We start from the raw sequence: 26257 nt of genomic DNA, 5'->3' as shown, positions 1-26257 counted from the left end.
ATATAGTTTACCTGGGGGAAAATGTATATGTTTTAATTATATGGTGAAAATGTTAACTGATGAAAATCTGAATGCAGAACTATATTTTCCTTAAGAATTAAAAGACTGAAAATCAGTAATTTCTTTGGAGAAAATACAGCGTTCATGCAAAATGTTCTGTTTGTTTAATTAAATTAAGCCATTATACCTTATATTAGAAAACTCAAAAACATTTTAATTAACTACAAAGTTTGAGCTTAACAAACTTTAATATAAAAGAGGTCCTTTAATTTTTTTTTAAAAGCAGTAATTCCTATTTAATTAAAAAAGTCATTGAAAATATTAAATTATTCTTGCTTTTGCTTTCATACTAAACTCATCATGAAAATAAGGCTTAGTCAATAACTTTGAAAAGAAATTCTTAGAGCTTGCACAAATACTGCAAAACCATTTTGATTTTAAGCTATGAAATGGAGCCATCTTCTTAGCCAATGAGGAAAACAGACTTTAATGATGGTAGCCTCTGCAGATTAAAGTATTGACTCTAACATGTCAGCAATTGCCCCTGTAATTATAACATTGACATTGAAGATATTTCTAATACTCTACAGCTGACAGATAACAATGGCACTCTGTCTCAGTGTTTCTCATTACAATGAATCTGACATTTGACTTGAATTATAGACATTATAATGCTAGAGGCCTAGAGGCTTAAACTTAGAGTTGTAAGCACTTAAAATTTTTATACTGGCAAGACATTTTGCCTGTAACTGGCTGCAGACTTGAGTTCGAGGATTTTAGAATAGTAGGCTATGATCCAGTTAAAGCTTGAAATTACATTTCTGAGAGTGGGATTTGTACTGATATGGAATTTGAAATCTACACAATAAATGAAAAACAAGGACACAAAAACATCTTTTCACAACTACTTTCGAGTGCAGGAAGTATGCCTACTATATTATCATCCAACCCAGTGCTGTCGAGTCGATTCCAACTCATAGCGACCCTATAGGAATATTATCATAAAAGATCTGATAATCCTCTAAGATTTGGGTATAGAAATATAGTCTGCAAATTTTTGGGTAAACTCTCTTCTCTTTAGGGTGAAATTTTTATTAGCTATTTTATGTGCATTGTAAGGCATTTTCCAATTTCATGTTTTTATTTTTAAAGTCCTACCCAAACAATTGTCAAGAGAGTGATTATAAGTGAGAGTATGCTAGGTTTTCCTGTGTGGAATGGACAATTTAAAACATGTATATCTTCATAAACTTCTCAAAAGCTATCTGTTTCTGTTAGGGAGGTCCCAGTCCAAGGGTTATGTTTTTTGGGTCCGTCTGCATTTTAAATGTATATTTCCAGTGAAGCCACAGTCAGCCCTTTGAAGACCAAGTGACTAAAATCCCTAAATGTCCACTCACAGGCCTCAGACTAGGGATCTCTTCCTTCCACCTGGGCTTCAGTCTGAGGTGGACCCTATTTGTCATACCTTTCTCTCTCTCCAGACTGCTGCTGCATTCTTGCTACTCCAAAGCCTTTTTCCCAGAGGATACAGCCCACTGCACCTGTTACCATATCCAGGTCATTCAAGGTGTGGTGGGAAAAATAAGGCACACTCTCCCCTCAAATGACTGGTGAGCCCTGGGTGAGGGAGGCAAAAGGAGCCAAGTTGAGATAGTAGACCTAGCCATACATGGCGACACAAGGAAAAGCTTTCTTTCCGATAGTGATGATTCTACTAAGTGTTTCAGTTTACTGGTGGAAGAATTGCTATGGCACTCTGAAGCCATGGCCCACTCATTGCAGTGTTGTATTTGCTTATCTGTAAAATAAGGGACCTTCCAGCTTCTGATACTGGGAATCCATGCTATTTCCCACAGTTCTCTGTGTCAGTCCTGATCAGGCATTTTCAAGATATGTTGGCCCATCTGTCTCCACTCAGAGCTTGTAAGGCACAGAGAAGCCCTTTGTTTAAATAAACAAAGCTAATCACTGGAGAATGCCCCTCACAAAAACTGAGCTTCCCTCTAAAGACAAACATCCTGATGGGGAGCATATACAGTACATGAAGAACAGGTAGGAAGTAGCTCTTTGTGGAAACCGTGTGTGTTTTCTCCTGGCTTGGTTGATTTAGGGATAGTTTATGAAATCAGTTAGGTGCATCAGATTATCTCTTTGCTTTTTTTGTTATCTAGTGTATCTAAATAGTGCCTAAGGCAATTGGTCAATTTATTGGGGTAGGGGGAACTATTTATTTATTGTTTTGAAACTATGTAGAACTTGGCTGTACCTTAGAATAACCTGAGGAACTTTAAAAGCTCTAGTGCCCAGGGAGCACCCCATATTGATTATATTAGAATCTCATAGGGTGGAGCTGTAAAGGCACCTACCTTTACAGTCAAGTTGGAGAACTATCGACATAGAACAAACAACACATTCATTAACTAGAGTTTCTACTTCTCAGTAAACTCCATTAGTTTATCTGGATCAACTAAAATACTGGGTCTGCTACATGTTCTCTCACAACCACTTAGAGCCTGTATGGACTCGGTCATTTCATCTCACCATTCACAGCATCAGTTTTCCAATCAAGAAGGTTGAGATGATAGCATGTTCTCCTCAGGGTGGCTTTAAATGAGTTAATGTGCATGTAGACCATATTACAGTGTCCAGAACATATTATTCACTAATGAATAGAGACTAATGAATTAACTTCTTTCGTATGCATCTGTAATAGTTATAGTTATGTATGATCTTTGATAAAATTGAGAAATAGTCATCAAATTATTTCCTTGTTCTGTGATTCAGGTAAGGAATACAGGTTGAAAAAGACTATTGTTGTGAACGGTTTCCCAGGCTTTGAAGCCAGGAAGACCTAGATTTAAACGTGACTTATCCACTGATGTCCTTGGCAAAGTTACTTAATCTTTCTGAGCCTCAGTTAGCTCATCTATAAACTGGGGATAAGGCTCCTAGGATTGATATAAGAAAAAAAATAAATGTATTCTAAATGTTTTACGTGGTAACTGAGATTGTAGCAAGTTCTCATGTGACGTTAGCTATTATTTTATAATTAGCATTATTGTTTGTGGAGTCGCGGCGGGATTGTACAAACAGTTAACTTGTTTGGCTGCTAACCAGAAGGTTGGAGGTTCACATTCACCCAGAGTAACCTCAGAAGAAAGGACTGGAGATCTAATTCCAAAAAATCAGCTATTGAAAACACTACAGAGCTCAGTTCTACTCGGATACATGCAGTCATCATGGGTTGGAGTCAACTTAATGGCAGGCAACTGGTAGTGTTGGATTAGTGTTTGTAGTAGTAATATTTTTAGCACTTCCTTTTTTTTTTTTTTGGCCATTGCAATTAATGAAAGTAGTGTTACAGTACTGAAAAGCATATATGGCAAAAGAATAATAGGAGTATGAGAGAAGGAAGATTGCTCAAGCATTGACTTTTGTCTTTGTTTTTTGACACACAATAATTTTGCTTTTCCTATAATCGTAGCCAGTAAAGGTAGTTTGAATTATGAAGTTAGCTGCTTAGACAAAAAAGAAATATTTAACAATATTATATCTGGTGAGGAATACACATCATTTAAGAGATTAACCACCCCATAATAAGAAAAAAAAAAAGAGTGGGTACAAAACCCTGAGAAACTGAAGTGGTAGAACGGATATATATATAAAAGACATATATAAAGATATGTAAATCAGTGTTCCTAGTAGGTAGAAACATGAATAGTTATTTTTAAATTTTTATTCTTGCTGAGACATTCCCTTTCTGATACTTCACAAGAACACTAAAGATTTTTCTCCTCTTTTGAAGCTGCAGTATAGTTGTTTTAAGATTAAAAGGTGATTATAAACTATTGAGAGCTTCTCTACTTTTAAGTCATGGTTGATTTCTTTTAATATATATTGTAATTTTTATTGTTTATTATATTTATATAATATTTGTAAGAGTGACTTACAAATATTTTTGCTTTATAAATAATGGATTTGCTGAATTTTCTAAATATTCATTGCATAATGCATTATTTGCAAATTTGCAAATCAAATATAACTCTTCAGTCATTTTTGAAATTTAATTGCATCTTGATTTGTAACAAGATCAAGTAAAATGTTTCCAATTATAGGTCTAGGACCTAAGAGTTATATAGTTTCTGAAAATTTCTATTAGTTGTCCCCAAGTGATAAACTGATGAGGTGTGTCAATTTGTTATAGATAAGGTTTGAGATCTCAGTAAGTGGTGATGGTAGAATAAGACTCTTGCTAAGGTGCTAAAAGTTCTGGATTTCACAAATAAAACTAACCCAGGGGTGGTATGTTTCATTTTCAGCTCTTTTTCTGTACTCCCTGCACTTTTTATTTTACTTTTTCTCTTTTAATTTTATTTTGATGTAGTTTTGGACTTACTGACAGAAGCCCTGATGGCACAGTGGTTGTAGTGTTCAGCTGCTAACCTAAAGAATGATGGTTCGAACCTACCATCCACTCCACAGGAGAAAGATATGGCAATCTATTTCCATAAAAGATTTACAGCCTTGGAAACCCTGTGGGGCAGTTCTACTCTGTCCTAAAGGGTAGCTGAGTCAGAATCGACTTGATGACAGTGGGTTTGGTTTTGTTTTGTTTTCCAGACTTACTGAAAAATGCAGGAATAGTACAAAATTTCCCTATACCCCCAAATTTCCCAAATTCCCCAATTGTTAATATTTTACCACATTTGTTTTTCCTTTTCCCTTCCCTTCTTTTTCCTATCTGTCCAGCCATCTATCCATGTATCCATCTGTCTGTCCAACCATCATTTATCATCTGTCTCCCTATTTATCTACCTACCTACTTATCTACATCTACCTATCACCTACTTATCTACATCTACCTGTCATCTACATATTTACTTATCTACCTATACACACACACAGACACACACGTGATTTTTATCTGGAATAATTTGAGAGTAAGTTGCAGACTGTTATAATATATCAAGTAATTTGCTTAATCTTAGAATTTACAGACAGTAGTTTCAGAATTGCTAACCTATTGTGGTTTTGTTAGGTGCCGTCAACTCAGTTCCGACTCACAGCTACTCTGTGTACAACAGAATGAAACACTGCCTGGTCCTGCACCATCCTCACAATTCTAGTTATGCTTGAAGCCATTGTTTCAGCCACTGTGTCAATCCATCTCATTGAGGGTCTTCATTTTTTTTGGCTGACCCCCTACTTTACCAAGCATGATGTCCTTCTACAGGGATTGATCCCTCCTGATAATATGTCCAAAGTGTGGGAGAGGTAGACTTGCCATCCTTGCTTCTAAGGGGCATTCTGGTTGTACGTCTTCCAAGACGTATTTGTTCATTATTTTGGCAGTCCATAGTATATTCACTAATGCCGTATAATTCAAAGGCATCGATTCTTTCTTACCCATTGTCCAGCTTTCGCATGCATACGAGGCGATTACAAACACTATGGCTTGGGTCAGGCACACCTTAGTCTTCAAGGTGACATCTTTGCTTTTCAACCTATACTACTGGGAAAACAAAGCTACTAACTAGAGTTCAATATTTGTTTACACTTTTAGAATTTTTTTTTCAATTGCTTGGTTTCCTTCTTTTATCTCCCTTAAGTGAGGTTATGTTATTCATTTGAAAAACGGTTGATTCAATTTTTTTGTGTGTTTTTAGGGTTTTGTCCCCAACCTAGTTGATTTTTTTTGTGTGTGTGGTAAGTAGTATACAACAAAACATTTGCCTTTTCAACATTTCTTATGGGTACAAATCAGTGACATATATTATGTTCATCATGTTGTGCAACCATTTTTGTATTACCCTTAAGAAAAGCTCAGTGACCCCTAAGCAATGATTCCCTCTTTTCCCTCCTCCCACTCTGGTAACTCCTAATAAACTTTGGTCTCTATAGACTTGACTATTCTATATTTTTCATATTAGTGGGATAGTATAATGTTTGTCCTTTTGTGACTGACTTATTTCACTCACAATGTTTTCAAGATTCATCCATGTTGTAAAATATATCAGGATTTCATTTCTCTTTATAGCCTGGTTGATTTTTTAAAATTTATTATTTTTGAGTGTGTTAGACATAAACATGGTTCCAAAAATCAGACTGTACAAAAGGTATATTCAGAGAAGGTTGATTACTCCTTTTCTACATTTATTCTATCCTTTTCACCTTGTTCTCACCCATCTCTTTTAAGTAACCAGTATCACTAAGTGTCTAGTTTTTTTCTTTCTGTGTTTCTTTTTAAAAAGTGAGAAGATACCTGTATATTTTCCTATTTCCTCTTGTTTCTTACACAAAAGTATTCTACAGATACTCTTTCACACTTTACTTTTTTACTTAACAACATATTCTAGAAATCACTTCATAATGGTTTATAGATTCTTATTCTTTTTTTTTTTTTTTTTTTTACAGCTGCATAGTGTGTGGCTGTACCATGGTTAATTCAACCACTCTCCAAAGTAAACTCTTATAGAATATAATTCTAATTATATATTACGATGCTGCAACAAATGGCTTTGTGCACATGTATTTGTATTATGGGGTGTATCTTTAAGGTTAATTCCTAGAAATATGATTGATAGATACAAGGTTAAGCATAAACATAATTTAGTTAGATTTTTTTTTTTATTGTCAAATTAGTCTCCATACACGTCTCCATAGACTGTATCAATTTGAATTCTCTCCAGCAATGTGTTAGAGTGCCTGTTTGCCCATACCCTTACCATCAGATTGTGTTTTTGTAGTTTTTAGTTTTGTCAGTCCGATTATCAAGAGATGATATAGCAGTGTGGTTTTAAGTTTTCTTTTTATGAGGAGAATGTATATTTTTCTGTCCTTAAGGGTAATGCATATATATCTATATATATACATACATACAGAGAGAGGGAGAGATCATCTCAGGAATAGATTTGACTCAATAAACACTAATGATCAAAGACCAGATGAGTTATGGAATGACATCAAGGACATCATACTTGAAGAAAGCAAGAGGTCGTTAAAAATACAGGAAAGAAAGAAAAGACCAAAATGGATGTCAGAAGAGACTCTGAAACTTGTTCTTGAACTGAAAGTAGTTAAAGCAAAAGGGAAAAGTGATGAAGTAAAAGAGCTGAACAGAAGATTTCAAAGGGCAGCTTGAGAAGACAAAGTAAAGTATTATAATGAAATGTACAAAGACCCAGGGTTGGAAAACCAAAATGGAAGAACATGCTCGGGATTTCTCAAGCTGAAAATTCAAGCCTCAAGTTGCAATATTGAAGATTTTATGGGGAAAATATTAAGCAACTCAGGGAGTATCAAAAGAAGATGGAAGAAATACACAGTCATTGAACCAAAAAGAATTGATGTTCTATCACTTCAGGAGATAACATATGATAAATAATGGTACTGGTCTGACTGAGACTAGAAGGACTCTGGTGGTCATGGCCCCCAGACCTTCTATTGGCCCAGGACAGGAACCATTCCCAAGACCAACTCTTCAGACAGGGATTGGACTGGACAATGGGTTAGAGAGGGATGCTGGTGAGGAGTGAGCTTCTTGGATCAGGTGGACACTTAAGAGTATATTGGCATCTCCTCCCTGGAGGGGAGATGAGAGGGTAGAGGGGGTTAGAAGCTGGAAAAATGGACATGAAAAGAGAGAGTGGAGGGAGGGAGTGGGCTGTCTCATTAGGGGGAGAGCAATTGGGAGTACATAGCAAGGTGCATGTAAGTTTTTGTGTGAGAGACTGACTTGATTTGTAAACTTCACTTAAAGCGCAATAAAAATAAAAAAAAAAAAAGGAAAGAAATAATGGTACTGAAGGAAGACGTCCAAGCTGTACTGAAGGCATTGATGAAAAACAAACCTTCAGGAACTGACAGAATACCACTTGAGATGTTTCAAGAAACAGATGTTGCACTGGAGGTACTCACTCATCTATGCCAAGAAATTTGGAAGACTGTTACCTGGCCAACCGACTGGAAGAGATCCATATTTGTACCCATTCCAAAGAAAGATGATCCAACAGAATGTAGAAATTATTGAACAATATCATTAATATCACACACAAGTAAAATTTTGCTGAAGATCATTCAAAAGTGGTTGCAGCCGTACATCAACAGTTGGATTCAAAAGATGTGGAATAAGGGATATCATTGCTGATATCAGATGGATCCTGGCTGGAAGCAGAGAATACCAGAAAGATATTTACTTGTGTTTCAGTAACTATGCAAAGGCATTTCACTCTGTGGATCATAATAAACTATGGGTAACATTGCAAAGAATGGGAATTCCAGGACACTTAACTGTGCTCATGAGGAGCCTGTACATGGACCAAGAGGCGGTTGTTCGGATAGAACAAGAGGATACTGTGTGGTTTAAAGTCAGAAAAGGTGTGTGTCAGGGTTGTATCCTTTCTGTGTTATGATTCACAATAGGAGCCTGCCAAAGATTCCAAACGTCATCTCTATCTGTCACTGACACTTCAAGCACCATTGGATTAGCTGGATCATATGGCCCAAGTGGCAAAGCAGCTTGCAAGGCAGCCTGAACCTCTTGCAGTGCCTTCCCTTTTTCCGGGTGCTGCTCAAAACTAGCAGCTTTTTGAGTCACTTAATAAATTGGCCGAAGTATCACACCCAAGTGAGGAACATGTTGTCTCCAAAATCCAAAGAGGGCCACCAGGCATTGAGCTTCCATTTTAGTTGTAGGACAGACCAGATGCAACAACCTATCTTTCAGTCTAGAAGGAATATCTCAATATGCCCTTCACCACTGTTTCTCTAGAAATTTCACTGAGGTGGAAGGCACTTGGATTTTTGTAAGATTAATTTCCCACTTTCTAGTATGCAAATATCTCACCAATAAGTCTAAAGTCATTGATAAAAAAAAAAAAGTCATTGATACTTCTTCCTTAATAGGTCCAATCAACATAATATCATCAATGTAATGGACCAGTGTGATGCCTTATGGAAGGGAAAGGTAATCAGGTTCCCTGTGGACTAAATTATGACATAGGGATGGAGAGTTGATATACTTTTGAGGTAGAATGGTGAAGGTATACTGCTGACCTTGACAACTGAAGCAAAGTGCTTCTGGTGATCATTTGAAACCAGAATCAAGAAAAAGGCATTGGCCAGATCAATAGCTGTATACAAGGTACTAGGAGATGTATCAATTTGCTCAAGCAATGAAACACATCTGGAACAGCAGCTGCAGTTGTAGTCACCACCTGGTTAAGTTTACTATAATCCACTGTCATTCTCCAAGATCCATCCGTTCTTCACAGGCCAAATAGATGAGTTAAATAGGGGTGTGGTACCAATCACCACCCCTGTATCCTTCAAGTTCTTGATGGTGGCACTAATCTCTACAATCCCTCCAGGAATGCAGTATTGCTTTTGGTTTGCTATTTTTCTAGGTGGGGACAGTTCTAATGGCTTCCACTTGGCTTTCCCTACCATAATAGCCATTATTCTACATGTCAGAGATCCAATGAGGGGGTTCTTCCAGTTGCTGAGTATTTCTATTCCAATTATGCATTCTGGGACTGGGAAAATCACTAAAGAATGGGTTTGGGGACTTACTGGACCCACTGTGAGATGAACCTGAGCAAGTCTTCATTTATAACCAGACCACCATACCCCTCCACTGTGACTGGTGGGCCACAATAACATTCTGGATCTCCTGGAATTAGTGCAAGTCCAGATCCAGTATTGATTAATCCCCCAAAACCTGATTATTTCCTTTTCCACAATGAACAGCCACTCTCATAAAATGCCATAGAATCCTTTGGGGAAGGCTGGGAGAAAGATCAACAGTATAAATTTTTGCCAGTACAGTGGGATCCCTCCTCAAGGGGACCTGACCTCCCCTTTATTTAAGGGATTGTGTGGTCTGTATACTGGCTCATGTCTGGGAATTGGTTGAAGGGCTGTGATTCTCTATACTGGCAATTCGAGTTTGACTTCTGTTCACTTAACCTAGAATTCTTCTGATTTTATAGATTAAGTAAATATTGCAGAGATTTCCTATCTATTTCATTCCGAGGAAACCATGTCTAAGTAGTTAATTCTATAAGTCCATATAAGTCAGATTATTCCGATTACTGCTTTGACTCTGCTGTCCATTGTTGTAACCACGTCCTCCTTGTCTTTTTCAATTGAGTACCACCACTTGGCCCCAACCACCATAGGGTCCAATCACCCCACAATGTAGTTAGATTTCTTAATTCAGTTAGGGCAGTTCCCACTGTCAAATCTACATAAAATAGTGATCACTGAAGTCTTCAAGGGTGCTGGGTCTCACTTCACAAATTTGTTCCTCATTGTTGTGATAAAAGATGTGTCCACTGGGAACTCCATATGTGTGTATATAGGTCTAACATGATAAATGCACTCTAACATGCCAGTTTCACTAAGTGTTTGGATACCTTCTTCTACAGTATACCAAGGCTGGTCTGTCACTCCAACTTGACTTAGTGTATGCTACCATTTAATCCATGTTTCAGTGAACCAACCAAATAAACTATTATATCCTTTTCTAACTTCTTGAGCTGAAACATTGAATGAAGAATCTGTGCTTAGTGGGAGCATATCAGTAAACTCAGACTGATCCAATCTTATGTTCCTTGAACCATTATCCCACTCCCTTAATAGCCATTTGTACACATATTCCTCATATTTCTGTTTGTATATATTAGAAAACTCAAGCAGTACCTTGCAGTACTTTGGAGTGTAGCATAGCTCCTCTTGGGTTATACTTCATACTTCACCTTTTGGGGCTTGCTGTAACTTAAGTCTAGTTATAGGTCTGGAAGTAAAAATGGGTGGTGGACCTGGGTCCTGAGAACATTCAACAATGTTTTGTGAGGCATCTGTATTGGGCAATGCCCCAGGCAACTCCCAGACACCTCTCCAGGCGAAATCTCAGCTTCAGGCACATCTGGGTCAATCTCATTAACTAGGGATGGAAGGAAAAATGGTTTTCCTGGGGAAGGTGGCTTAGCAGTCTTGTAAGCCCACAATTGATTGGTAGCAGCCAGCACGTTCCATGGAAAAGAGCAAGAAGTACCAAGTTAGTTGAAAATGAACCATTTTTTAAAAAATCACATTGTCCATGATGGTAAACTAGTTCAGGAAGGAAGGACAATGACCTCCAATCTTGCATGTGTGAACCATGGAAGTAAACTAACTTCAGGAAGTGAAAGCCAAACCAAGAAGAACTCGAAGGAACTCTTCGATACAAAGCTTCTGAACAAAGCACTAAGTGGAACCCAAAGCACAGATCTTTTTTTTTTTTCTCTCTCTTTATGCTATGCTCATATTTACCGAATGTAATATGCATCTAAATTAGTCTTCATATATATAGACAAATAATAATAAAGTACCAGTATTCCAAGAATGAAAATGTAAACCTCAGGAATAATTTTATTAGAAAATAAATGGCACCTTATGACAATAATATCACAGAGATGTAAACGCACTTCTGAATCATCCCCCATGACTGATTCTGCTACCCTCCAATGATGCTGAAATCAGAATGGGCTCTTTTCACATTTCACATGGCTGCCTTCCCAGGCATGTCAAGTGATCTCAAATTTTGGATTTATCAGTCCAAATCTCTTTTGCAGTAGTTGTTTATTTTAGGCCTTATAAGCTAACAGAGATGTGCTTGACACAGAATATCAGTGGATGCCCCTTATTTCTCTCTTCCCTTTCTCTCATTGCAGTTCTTGTCTCTGAAATCTCTGTGCATTCAGGATATCCATTGCACTGATCTACCTCTCTGTAAAAACTGGTTTCATGCATGAAAATGCAAACGGCTGTATTTAAAATACTGTAAATGGAAAAAACTTAACAGTACCTGTTAAATGCTTTCATTATAGATAAGGCATATATACTTGTCTTGAATCTAAAAAAAAAAAAAAAAATCCTTATCTTCTTTTTTTGTCTTTAAACAATACAAATTGGTCATGAAACAAGACAGGCAGGAGAAAATGCAATCTCCCTTTTAGAGAATGAAATTAAATAGAGAGTATTTTTACAGTGGATTTCACACCCACATAGGTCACCACAAGGCAGCTCTTTGGACATTTAATTTAAATTTTCTTTGTCATTGTTTTTAAGACGTTTTATGTAGAAAATGATAACCTGCAAATCCTATAATACGAGAGATTACTAAGGTTTATGTAAGAAAGTTCATCTACTATTCATTTTCAAGTACAGTCAGAATTCTATGTTATGTAAGGATTTAATCCCATAAAATTTAGGTGGCTGGGAGTCAAGTAACTTTTAATGTCAGCAAATATTTATTGAGAACCTCCTTAGTATAAGGCATGATTTATATTTATTATATACAGATTTATTTTATGCAAGCATGATTTCAGAAACACACATACTCTTCTAGGAAGAGATACCCATACTGTCTTAGGTAAGCAATGGGAAAAAATACAGATTTCTTCTTTCCCTCTGAAGTTGAAAGGCTGCTGGTCAGACTGCCACAAGTCTAGGCTAGTGAGCAAAACATTGATATGGGAAGGCAAAAGTTAGAAAAAAAAATTAAAAAAAAAATAGAGATAGTTATTTTTGGTCTTCATTGGGATACAAATGGGATCTTATTAGCGCCTTCCTCAACTCATCTCTTTATTGTTATTATTTTTTTCAGTTCCTACAAATGTATGCAGTAGTTCTTTAGGGTTTAACAATCATCAGTTGAATGTCTTCCATGACTTATTTTGCTACCTTCATACAATGTCTGCTGGTGACAGAGAAAAATATATGATTATTTCCAACTCCCTACCACCCAGGCCTGGGCAATACAATGCATTGTAAAATCCATTTTCAGTTTGTTTTGGAACCAATTTGTCCAGTCTTTGAACCAAATGGATCTTACATTGCTCTCTGGGACATTTAAAATGTTTCATGTCACACAGCCAGTTTTCTGGAATTCATATCACAATATTTATCAAGATTATATATATATATATGATGTTGGCAAAGAATTTTGAATGTACTGTGGACTGCCGGAAGAATGAACAAATCTGTCCCGGAAGAAGTACAGCCAAAATGCTGCTTAGAAGAGAGGACAGCGAGTCTTCCTCTAGCATAGTTTGGACATGTTATTAGGAAGGATCAGTCCCTGAAGGACATCATGCTTGGTGAAGGAGAAGATCAGCCAAAAAGAGGAAGACCCTCAATAAGATGGATTGACACAGTGGCTGCAACAATGGGCTCAAGCATAAGAAGGATTGTGAGTATAATGCAGGATTGAATAGTGTTTCATTCTGTTGTACTTCTGTTGTACTCAGGGTCGCTATGAGTCGGAATCAACTCATTGGCATCTAACAACAACAAATATATACATAGAATATACCAAAAAAGGAACAAATGCAAGTCCATGGCCGTCAAGTCTATTCTGAACCACAGCCAGCCCATAGTTTCCAAGGCTATGAGTCTCTATGGAAGCACACTGCTACATCTTTCTCCCGCAGAGCTACTGGTGGTTTTGAATCACCGACCTTTTGGTTAGCAGTCAAGTGCTCTAACCGCTGTACCACCAGGTCTCCTATACATAATATAATATATATTTTTATATACATTGTTGTGTGCTGTTGAGTCGATTCTGACTCATAGTGACCCTTTAGGATAGAGTAGAACTGCCCCACAGGATTTCCTAGGCTGCAATCTTTAGGAGACCAGATTGCCAGGTCTTTTCTCCCATGGAACCACTGGTGGGTTCAAACTGTAGACCTTTCGATTACCAGCCAAGTGCTTAACCATTGCACCACCAGGTTTCCTTATATTTATATATATATATATATATATAACCTAATTTTGTTAGGCTAATAATATGTAATATATGTCTATATTTATGCATATATATAATGTAATTCATTTTTTCATAAGGGCTTTTGCAAATGATTATGAAGGCTGTAAATTTTCTCAAAATGCATCTCGAATAGGCAACAAAAATAAAATCGTCTGATTCTCTTTTCTCTATTACTTATCTGAATTACTTTATGAGTCCTCAATCTGTAGGCTGGGTTGGGGACACGGAGGACAGAAGTATAGTCCAAAATAATCTTAATTGAGTTTCTTTAGTAGAAATGCTCTCAATCTTTTGAATTTCTGGAACCATTTTTTTCACTTCTTCAAGATTGACCTTGGTATTTGGAGTAAGAATTTGGTTTACGTAGCCTCATTGCTTATGAGAGGGAATTCTTGGATTAATTTGATACTCTCTTGTGGTTTTCCTTATTTCTGTCTTGAATTAGTAGCTGGATTGTTCTGATTCTATATTGGTAGCTGCTTAGATCTAACCCTGGTGGCGTAGTGGTTAAGTGCTATGGTTGCTAATCAAAAGGTCAGCAGTTCGAATCCACCAGATGCTCCTTGGAAACTCTATGGGGCAGTTCTACTCTGTCCTATAGGGTCACTATAGGGTCACTATGAGTTGGTATTGACTCCACGGCAATGGGTTTTTGTTTTTTTTTTTTGGTTTTGTAGATCTAACAGGAGTCCCTAAATGGCGCAAATTATTAATGCTCAGCTGCTAGCCCAAATGTTGGCAGTTCAAGTCCACCTAGAGGTACCTCAGTAAAAAGCCTTGACTATCTACTGAAAAATCAGCCATTGAAAACCCTATGGAGCATAGTTGTACACTGACGCACATGGCAACTGGTACTGGGAGATGTAACTGGTTCCACCTGAGCGTTGGGGTAAACTGGGAAAATGTTGAAATGCAACTATTCTCATCTGAGTGCTGGGGATAGCTTTGTTAGCGTTCAGATGTAACTGGTTCCACCTGCGTGTTGGGACAGCTGGGTTAGAACTCATCACTGAAGTCCTGTCTCCAGCCATTTCCTACAATGTCAAAGTTATCCAGCTATATCTGTACCACCAGGACTCTCAGATTGTCTTGGTCTCTATAATGGGGCATGTGGAGATCTGCAGATTACTTACATACCATGCAGAGGCCTCAGGGAGACATGCCAATTCAGGCTTCTTTGGATAGCTATTGGCTGCCATTGCATGTCACACTGGCAGTGGCCATATGGACAAGGTATCTGCTGGATTGAAGTGTGCCAGAAGGTCCATTGTTCTTGCTCCTTTCCCCATACTAATCTGGATATTTCTAAAGTGTCCCCACCAACTTGAGGTTTAGGTCCTGGGGAGGATGGCACCTTACCTGTTTGATCTCCTCCCTCTTTTCTCTCTTGTTTACTTTCTCCCACAACCCACTAGGAACTGAAGAAACAAGCTTTAGGGTTTTTATGTTCTCAGCATTATTTCCTTCTTTTCCCTTGGCTACAAATTTAGCGTTCATAAACAAGAGATGTTCTCACTATACTCTGAAGGATTCATATCATAGTTTATTTTACTCTCTGTTCATGAGATATTAAATGCATGCTAAAACAACTTAGAAAATCCTTTCTCTAAAAGTTCTGAGTTTCAAGATGAGTGTCTTGCTGTCAAATTCTGTTTTAAATACCAAAACTAGACTTTACTCTTTGTTTTTACATTTTACAGTAATAAATGTATTCTCTACCTCAACCTTCAACATTCAAGCAACCCAGGGAAGATAACAACTGTCTTAGGCTAATGAACCAAAACCCATTGCTGTTGAGCTGATCTGACTCATAGTGACCCTATCGGCTAACTAAAGAAAAGTTTAATTACATAAATTGTCAAAAGAGAAAAACACATTGGTTTAGTTTAGAGTATTTCCACAGTTACCAGTGGATGAGACCGATGTTCTTTTTTCAAGATTATAACAATAATACATCATCGCTTCTTCTTGGAGAAGAAGCCTTGTGCCAAATCCAGAAAGTGGATTTTACAAATGCATTTTGGAGAAATTAGTCAATACTCGTCAGATTAAGTTTTCAGTCTTTATCCCAGTGAAAGCTGGACAACAAGTTGTTCTCAAATTACCTCCCAAAGTTACCTCTGTAATTGGAAGTGAGTGGGAGGAATTTAAGGAGCTCTGGTGGTGCCCTTGGCTGCTAACCAAAAGGTTGGTGGTTTGAACCCACCCAGCGTCAGAGCCATCCAGAGGCTCTGCATGAGAAAAGACTTGGCAATCTCCTCCTGTAAAGATTCCAAAACCAAACCAAATCTATTGCCATCTAGCAGATTCCAACTTATAGTGACCCTATAGGGCAGAGTAAAACTGCCCCATAGGGTTTCCAAGGAGTGGCTCATGGACTCAAACTGCCAATCATTTGGTTAGCAGCTATAGCTCTTAACCACTGTGCCACTAGGGCTCTCCTATAAAGATTATAGCCTAGAAAACCCTATGAGGGCAGTTTTACTCTGTCATATAAGGTTGGTATGAGTCGGAATCAACTTGATGGCACACAACAACAGAGGGAATTTCATATCATTTTCTGTGGTTATGATCATTAAACATTTCCAATGTTAAACAGGGTCCAGCACTATACCCAGGACTTGGTAAACTGTTCAAAATCAGTTACTGAATAAGTGAAAGAACTAAAAAGTTATTTATCCCTAAGAGAACGAGAACTACCTTTGAAAAAACTTGAACATCTAATGAAACAACATGTCCTTGTACCACTTACACAGTGGGTGGGCTACAACCCTTGCTCTGGTATTAATGGCAAGTGTCACTGAAAGCTTCACTCATATATATATATATATATATTTTTTTTTTTCTTTATGGATGAAAGTTCTTTACAAAACTTGAACTTGATCAAACTGATCACAACTGATAACTAATGATACTTTTGAAGATAATCCTCAAATCATCTCTCATCCAGGGAGAGATTAAAGACTAATTTTAATTGAAAATTGCTGTTGTTCCTTTTTTTTTCTTTGTGGAGTCTCATTTTGAGAATTTCAGAGGTGATTCATTACTGAGTAATCTGCTTATAAATGATATATAGAAATTAGGATTGTAACATATTTTTTGGGAGGAAACAATTCAGTCCATAACAGGAACTATCAACATGTTTAACATAATCTTTAAAAAAAAAAACTTTCTTTTTTTTATTAAAATTACCAACATTTTCAAGGGTATGAACAAAAAGCCTTTAGCAAAAGTCTGTGTTAATTTTGCAAGATTATTTCAACATGTCAATTATGGTAGGCTTTTCAAAATGGCTTATGGTGCTCTTAATTCAATCCAGAGCTTCAAACTGGTTCTTTCTGGTTCAAACCCCTGCTGAAAATTTGCATTTCTAGTAAGTTCCCTGCTAAGAATTTCCATTTTCACCCCCAGATACACTGAATCAGAATCTACATTTTAACAAGATCCCTGGGGGATTCTTATGTATAACTTTCTGGGAACTCGTTAGAAACGTAAATTTTCAGCAGGAAACTGGTTAGAAATGCAAATTCTTAGTAGGGGTTTGAACCAGAATGAACCGCTTCCAAGTCCTTGTTCAATGTAATTCAATCTCAAGCTGCTGTATTCAGTTAATTTTCCAAAGCAAAGTGTCAAATACAAGGAGTGAGGTGTTTAATTCACCATACTTAAGCAATTTATACCATACTTCAGCAAAAGTTTACACTGAAAGGTTTGAGCAGATTATCAAGGACATCTTGAGGCAAAATGTGTCACAGAAGAATAACCAACAATGCTTTCAAGTTTGCTGATGGTTCAACCTGCCATAGAGTAGTTAACTAAAATAGTAATATTGAATTATGGAGAAGGATGTTTCAATTCAGACTTAACTGAAGACTTAAAAATAACAACAAGAATATGCGATAGATGATGATCTATTTTGCGTCTTTATTTTTCACCTAAAAATGTTAATTATTCCCTGGGTTCTATGGAGCAAGATAGGTACTTGATATTTAATTAAGATGAAGAATTTTATTATATAAGAATTATAAAAAGTTCCAGAGGGATAATAAGATATGATGGCATTGCTATTTTCATCTAGGAAAAGAAATATTTCCTTGGAAGTATTTACTGTCAAATCAATAGAATGAATTTTCATTTGTATCTTTTGGGGACCAGAAGAACCATAAAAGAGTAGCTGGTAAAGAGCCCCCTGATATTTTTCTACCCAGAAACAAAGAAACAAAAAAAAGGTGCCAATAAAAATATTTTTAGCAAAAGATGGTTGGTTGGAGTGTTATTTTTTCAAAGAACATTGAGTTCCAGTTTTAGTATTGTTTTCACTTTTCGTTTCTTGATAAATGGTTGATTCTATTTATATTTTAGCTGTTGATTACCCCATAATTGATTATTGTTGACATTTTGTTTTTCTGCTACCTTGTGAAACATACTTCTTGATTTTCTTCTTAAAATTCAGCATGAAGATGAAAAAGCACATCTTAGCACATAACTTCATGATGCGTCTATCTTATTTACAGAGCTTTGATTCTGGATCTCCCCTTTTATTTGATTAAACAGTTTAAACAGTGTTTTATGACACCATTTTTCTCTCTGTTTCTTCATAGATGGACATATGTAGAACTTTGATTTGTACAAAGCACTTAAGAAGCTTTGGGGATAATATAGTAATGTAAGCTTCTACACATCAATTCTTACTGCATTTTAGGCATCGTACTAGGAGCTTTTCATATATTATTCCATCCAGTTCTCACCACAACTTTGTGAAACAGGCTTTATCTCCATGGAAGTTTACATACCGTGTTTTAGTTATCTAGGGCCGCTATAACAGAAATACCACAAGTGGATGGCTTTAACAAAGAGAAATTAATTTTCTGACAGTCTAGCAGGTTAGAAGTTCAAATTCAGGGCTTTAGCTCCAGGAGAAGGCTTTCTCTCTCTCAGCTCTGGAGGAAGGTCCTTGTCATCAATTTTCCCTTGGACTAGGAGATTCTCCACGTAGGAACCCCAGGTCCAAAGGATGAGTTCTGCTCCCGGCACTACCTTCTTGGTGGTATGAGGTAACCGAGTCTCTGCTTGCTTTCCTTTCCTTTTATTTCTTGTAAGATAAAAGGTGGTGCAGCCGACACCCCAGGGAGACTTCCTTTAGATTAGATCAGGGATGTGACCTGAGCAAGGTTGTTAATCCTAATCTTCTTTAACTGTGGGCAGAGATTATGATTTATAACACATAGGAACATCACAAAATGGAGGACAGCCACACAATACTGGGAATCATGGCCTAACCAAATTGACACATATTTCGGGGAGACACAATTCAATCCATGACACACCCAGACGGTGGAAGACTTAGAAACTGAACCTAGAATTTCTGGCTCCAAATTCTGTAATCTGTCTATCATACTCCTCTGCCCATGTCACCATCAATTCCATCTCCAAATACAAATAATAAAGAAGAACAAATCTTATGTAATTTTATCAGGCCTCTCCTAATATTTACTGATATAACCTACCCCACTGCCGTCGAGTCAATTCCGACTCGACGGCGGTGGGTTTACTGATATAGCTTAGGTTATTTGTCATGTTCTGTAAATTTCAGTATGTATTTGTGTTTATGAATGATCTCTCCTGGCAATCTAGCAGACTGTATATAAAGCCTGTGTCTATTTCCTCTTTGTATCCTCCACAACACTTGGTAAAATGCCCTATGCATAAAAAATACACAAACATATTTCCTCAACAAATTAATCATTTACTGAATATCTTAAATTTTTCTCTGAATGTGTTAAAGTGGACCCAGGATTGTCTTCTGAGACAAGCTACTCTCCTATTCAGAAGTATTTCCTTAGTATAATCCTAGACATAGGAGGGTTGACCACGTATTAGGCCTATGTCCTGGTGAGATTTATTCATTTTCATGAAAGGATATCAGCATTCTTCTCCCTTCAGTTGTACATCAAACACACAGTTACCCTTAAACGCAACAGAACTTAAGCGAATTTCTTACTCTTGACATAAAATACAACCTTGATCTCTCTGATGTCCACTCCTTCCAAAAGCTTGATTGCAGGAAATGATATCTATGGCAGACACAGTTGGTTGCCAACAAATATCTATTCTCCCCTTCTTACTTATTAATAGAATTCCACATTTCTTTGGAGCAGCAATGTACTTTGTTAAAAATACTCACCTTCTCAGACTTCCTTGCTCCTAGCATTAGTCATGTGATTTGGTTTGAATCAATGGAATGTAAGAAGAATTATATGGGAATTCTTGGGCAGTTTTTAAAAAGAGACAAAATAAAACTTATTTTTATTCACTTTAGAAACTTGGCTGTCCTGACTTCTCTGCCTCCTCACCATTCTGAACCTGTCTTGTTCCTTCTGGCTGAATCTCTTTCAAATCCAGCTTGTGATCATTCATGGCAAAGAATGTTTCAGAGAAGGATTTTACGAAAACCTCAGGGAGGCTCATTTATATTACAGAGCAAACTCTTCCTCTTGTTCTTTCACTTTCAAAGTCTTTTTGTTTTATATATTAATAAAGTTAGCTTATTCTCTCATACTTTTCCATTAATACAAAAGAGAAGAAAATACTGTATATGAAAATTCAGAGCCAGAAGACACTTCTGTTTTTATTATGTGATTTTTTTCTAAAGAAAGCATTCTATTCTGAATTGTCATATGTAAATTTAATTATTTTTTAATTTTTCAACAAAGTTTGGCCAAAGTTATTCACACAACATTATTTCATCCCACTGTAATATAATATACTGGAATTTTAGATCATTTTCCCCTTCCATTCAATTTTAAGAATAATTAGAGTTCTAATATTTACTTGTTACTTTGCATAATCTTTATTTATAGTGTAAGTTTATGGCCTCAGAATTGTAAATATTAAGTTTAAATTTTTAGAAGTAAAACTACTTCAGGCTAACCTTTGATTTTACATGCAATAAGTTCAAATGATGTTTAAAGTCTGCTTATCCACTCTTTTTTTTTTATCCACTCTGAGGAAGGACTGATATTAGAATCACTGTCACATTGTCCACTTCAGTAATTGCCTACTACGCATTGAAATTTATCAGTACTACATTGGCTAACCACATCATACTTACTATTAATCAAAAAACCCACTGCCGTTAACTAGATTCTGACTCATAGTGACCCTATAGGACAGGGTAGAACTGCCCCATAGAGCTTCCAAGGAGCGCCTGGTGGATTTGAACTGCTGACATTCTGGTTAGCAGAAAGGCCTAGATAAACGTAATTGGAGTTCCAGAAAAAGAAGAGAGAGAGAGAATCCTTTGATTTGCCACACGTTCTGTTAATTGTGTTCACTTGAGTTCTGATGATTAAGCACCCTCGCATGGTCTTTTTTAGTTTATCCCAATTGCCGTCAGTAAGCCTAGTCCTGCAATTGCATCTCCTACTATATGAGTCCTGGCCTACAGAGGAGACCCTCCATTGAACTTCTTAGTGATGCTAACATTCCCTTTCTCTAGTACATCCATGACTGTCTTGGTAAAACATGTGTGCTGTGGGCTGTTCGTATCACATAATCATCTGGTCAGGTGTTCTGCCTTATACTGGATGCCTACTCCAGCATGCCTACTTCTCTGAGCCTTTTAATCCTTTCCTCCACCATCTGCCAGGGCAATTCTGGCATTTCCCCGCACTTAGTGTGAGTGACTGCTTTTTCCATACTTCTAGGAGCCATTTTAGTAGCATGCTTGTAATATCTCCTTGCCAGAGTGTTAAGTCCTGTATTCCATGACAGTGCTCAAATAAACAATATCTATCTCATCCAATCTTGTGTTCCAACTCTGTGGATAAGAAATCCTCAGAATCTAGTCCCATGAATAATCTCTCAGCTCCTGGCAGTACATCCTTTAGAGTATAAGTCCTTTCCTCTTTTATCAGGCCCAGGTGTTCCCAGCTGAACTATGACTTAATCATTGTTATTGTCCTAGTGGCCAAGGGAGGATATGCAGGCAGATCCTGGGGGGAGAGGTCCCTGAGTTTTCTTCATTCAAGGGAGAGTACTAGACCATTATTAGTTCACCTCTGTAGGTTCTGGGTTTAAGGGAATTTGAAGATTCAAGATTTTTGAGTTTCTATTTTTTCGTTCTGTTATACATAAGATTGCCATAAGTGGAGCCAACTTGACCACAACTATCAACGATTCTTTTCCAATCAGAGTCTCAAAATTGACATAAAAGACCTATGTTGGCTGTGACTTTAATCTTCCTTGGAGCCTGGCTACTTTTACAATTGAGTCCTAGGCGTGGCCCTCAGCTTTTTCTGTCCTCCAAACTGCAGGAGATGAGACCGAGGAGGCCCTTTGGCTTTTACACTTTTACACTGATTACACACAGTCAACTTTTTCCAAAATGTCACTTGATTTTAACAACAACAACTGAACTCCATTGTCCTGATAAATTTTTCTCCTTTTCCTCAAAGGTCTGATCTATATTATCTGCTAAAGCGTTCCCTTCTATCAGCATACCATTGCAGTTAAACACCTGTGGAAGGTTTAACACTTGGATTGGTACCTGGTAGGGAACCTATCTGGCCTTCACCTACCTCCTACTCCAATGATAGGGGTCCTTGCCATTAGCTGGGTGGCAGGTGATAAACACACAGGTGATAGAGGTCTAAAATCTCATCTTCCTTTCTTTGACCATCCTGACACCAACAATCACAGGTGGGGCTCTCTGGAAGTAAATTCTGAGCTGGAGAATAGCATGCAGCAGATTTATTGAAGTCCTCCTGGGACCAGCATCTGTAAAAGAAAGGGATAGAAGCAAAAGTGATCAGAAGTAAAACTCAAGAACTAATGCTGTCTGTACAGAAATCTTAGCCTACCCTGAAAAGAGATCTGAAAATGAGATAAACATTCAGAACTATTCCAAGTTAGGATCTCTACATTCCTATGTGGGTCAGTTACTGGGTGAAGGCAACTCTGGAATGCCCCTGAAGGGGGATGACAGTTAAGGGCTGTCTGCCTACAGCCATTTCGTCCATCAGCTGTGGTAGTAGTAAGGCCTTCATTTCTGAGGAGGAATTTGGGTGACACATCATACTGTACACTACAGCGGGAAATTTTAGTCCATATCTTAGAAACTGACAAAATAAGCAAACAACTAAATCTGTAAGGATATAGATGATTGGAACGATATGATTAACACTATTGATCTAATTGTTACAAACAGAACAGTGCAGCTAACAACTGCAGAACAGATATTTTTTTCGTGCGCTTTCAGAACATTCACCCACATTGATTTAACGATATTGTTTAAGTGTTGAGCAATGGGGCAAGTTTCTATAAATTTCAAAGGAATGAAAATATAAAAAGTGTGTACTCTGACCATAGTGAACTAGAAATTAAAAACAAAACTATAACAAAACAATCTCATATGTTAGGATATTAAGCACACATCTCTAAATAACTCATGAATCAAAGAATAGGTAAAATCAAAAGTAGGAGTCGGTCATATTTGAACTGAATATTAATGAAAATACGTGATGTCACAACTTGTAGGGTGCAGATAAAACCATCTTTACAGGAAAATTTTCAGTATCAAATGTAAATTTTAGAAAAGAGATCTGACAAGGCACCGATCTCAAGAAGCAAGAAAAAGAAGAACAAATTAAACTCATGTTTAGATATGATAGCCTTGCATTTGTGTTAAAAGTAGTCTATTGTCTCCTAGTAATATGCATTGGAATATTTATAAAGTAATATGATTCTTTGGATTTGGTTTAAAATAACTCATAGGGAGTGGGGGAAGAGAGATTTTAATAGAAGTGTTTGTAGTGAATGTCATGGATTGAATTGTGTCCCCAAAAATATGTGTCTACTTGGCTAGGCCATGATTCCCAGTATTATTTGATTGCCTACCATTTTGTGATCTGATTGATGCAATTACCCTATCTGTTGTAAATCATAACCTCTATGATGTTAATGAGGCAAGATTAGAGGCAGTCATGTTAATGAGTCAGAACTCAATCTACAAGATTAGATTATATTTTGATTTAATCTCTTTTGAGATATAAAAGAAAGAATTGAGCAGAGAGGAGAGGGACCTCCTATCACAAAGAATGAAGAGCCTGGAGTGGAGTGTGTCCTTTGGACCTGGGGTCCCTGTTTGAGAAACTCATAGACCAGGGGACGATTGATGACAAGGACCTTCCTCCAAGAGCTGACAGAAAGAGAAAGCCTTCTCCTGGAGCTGGTGCCCTGAATTTGAACTTCTAGCCTCCTAGACTGTGAGAGAATAAATTCCTGTTTGTTAAAGCCATCCACTTGTGATTTCTGTCATAGCAGCACTAGATAACAAAGACAGCAGTATATAGACAACACAAGATGGACCATATTTAAGCTGGGTGATGAGTCCAGGAAGTTCATATTTTTCTGTTCTTTATACTATGTTTAAAATTTTTCATAATATAAAGGTTAAAAATCTTTAACAATTCAATTTTTTAAATTCCAGTAAGAAAAAAATCAAGCACATTAATAGTTGAATAACAATCACAGTTATGGGCAATAAAAATCAGATTCTAGGTAAAATATTTTTTAATAGATCAGTTATAAATTAGAAGTATTTTCTCAAAAACTAACCATAGTTCAGCGTGACTGTAACGAACTGGGAATTTTAATAAGTTTATGGTAGACTGTATTTTTGCTCGAATATATGTTCACGACTCCTAAAATGATAATATCACTGTTTTTTTTATGGAAATGCCACTCTGAGACTAATCAGAATGCGCATGCCCATGAGCATATGTTCAAGATCCATGTGGCCTATTTGACTCAAGTACTACATGCACATTTGAAATAAGCTTGATCACCTATTACAATTGTGTGTACCTGTCTTAGTTATCTAGTGCTGCTATAACAGAAATACTACAAGTGGATGGTTTTAACAACAGAAGTTTATTCTCTCAGTTTGGGAGGCCAGAAGTCTGAATTCAGGGAGCCAGCTCTAGGGGAAGGTTTTCTCTCTGTCATTTCTAGGGCAAGGTCCTTGTAATCAATCTTCCCCCGGCCTGGGAGCTTCTCAGTGCAGGGATCCAAAGGACACACTTGCTCCTGGTGCTTCTTTTTTGGTGGTATGAGGTCCTTCTGTCTCTCTGCTGGCTTCTCAATTTTATATCTCAAAAGAGATTGACTCAAGATACAAACTAATCTTGTAGATTGAGCCCTGCCTCATTAACATAACTGCCTCTAATCCTGCCTCATTAACATCAAAAAGATAGGATTTTTAACACATCAGAAGACAAAATGGTGGACAATCACACAATCCCGGGAATCATGGCCTAGCCAAATTGACACACATTTTTGAGGGATACAATCCAATCCATAACAATGTCTAACTATTCTATGGTGATTTTTTGGAGGAGTTGGTATTTTTTCCAACTGATTTGTTATAATTTAGGTCATTTCTGTTGTTTTTGATTGATTAAACAAAACAGCTTCCTATTTTTGCCAAAATACATACCTCTAGTATTTTTAATGGGTTAGTAATTTTAAATATTTCAATATATGCCACTAAGCATAGAGGTAAGAAAGACACATGGATATGCTGAGGAAAAGGTAAAATTCAAAGAACTAATAACTATTCCAACATATTAAAATATTTATTTCCTTTCTTAAAATATTCATTACCTAATTTTTAATGCTAAGAGCATTCTGTCAGTTATTTACATGAGCATTGCCTTTGCTTTTATTATGAAAAATAGCTTAACTGATGCATATTCTAGTTACCTGAATATTTTCAATATTCCTGAGGAAACTCGGAGTATAATACAGTCTATCCAATATGAATTCTTTAAAACTTGTTGAGATTCCCTTTTTAACTTTGGCATGGTCAACTGTGTAAATGTTTCATGTCTACCAAAAAGAATTTATGGTTTTTACTTGGTCGGTGCAGAGTTCTTTAGATAATGATTAGATCAAGTTTGTTGATTGTGTTGTTAAATCTTCTATTGAAGTCTTGCAAGTTTTTTTGTGCATTTGAACAATTTCTTATTGGTTGTAGGGTACCATTATAATTGAGCATTTGTCAATGTCTTATTGTATTTCTGACAGTTTTTGCTTTACTTATTTGAAGCTACATAATTAGTTGTGTACATTTTTATATCTTCTTGAGATATTTTTCTTTTAATACTGTTTAGTATCCTTTTTAAATTCTATTAACCTTTTTTTGTCTTAAGTTGCATTTTATATAACTGATCTAGCTTAATTTTAATATTTACGTTATATACATTGTTATTCCCTTATTTTGAAAGTTTCTTTTTAGATGACTCTCATGTTAGTAGCATAAAGCTTCATATTTTAATTAGATCTGGTAATATCTCTGTATTTATTATTCAGCCATATAACATTTTATTTCAAATTCTTCCATATATATCTTCCTCTTTTATGCATATGTTCACCGAGAGC

The sequence above is a fragment of the Elephas maximus genome, chromosome 10 (genome assembly GCF_024166365.1).
Source record: "Elephas maximus indicus isolate mEleMax1 chromosome 10, mEleMax1 primary haplotype, whole genome shotgun sequence".
Classification (NCBI taxonomy): domain Eukaryota; kingdom Metazoa; phylum Chordata; class Mammalia; order Proboscidea; family Elephantidae; genus Elephas; species Elephas maximus.
This window is presented reverse-complemented; position numbering follows the sequence as displayed.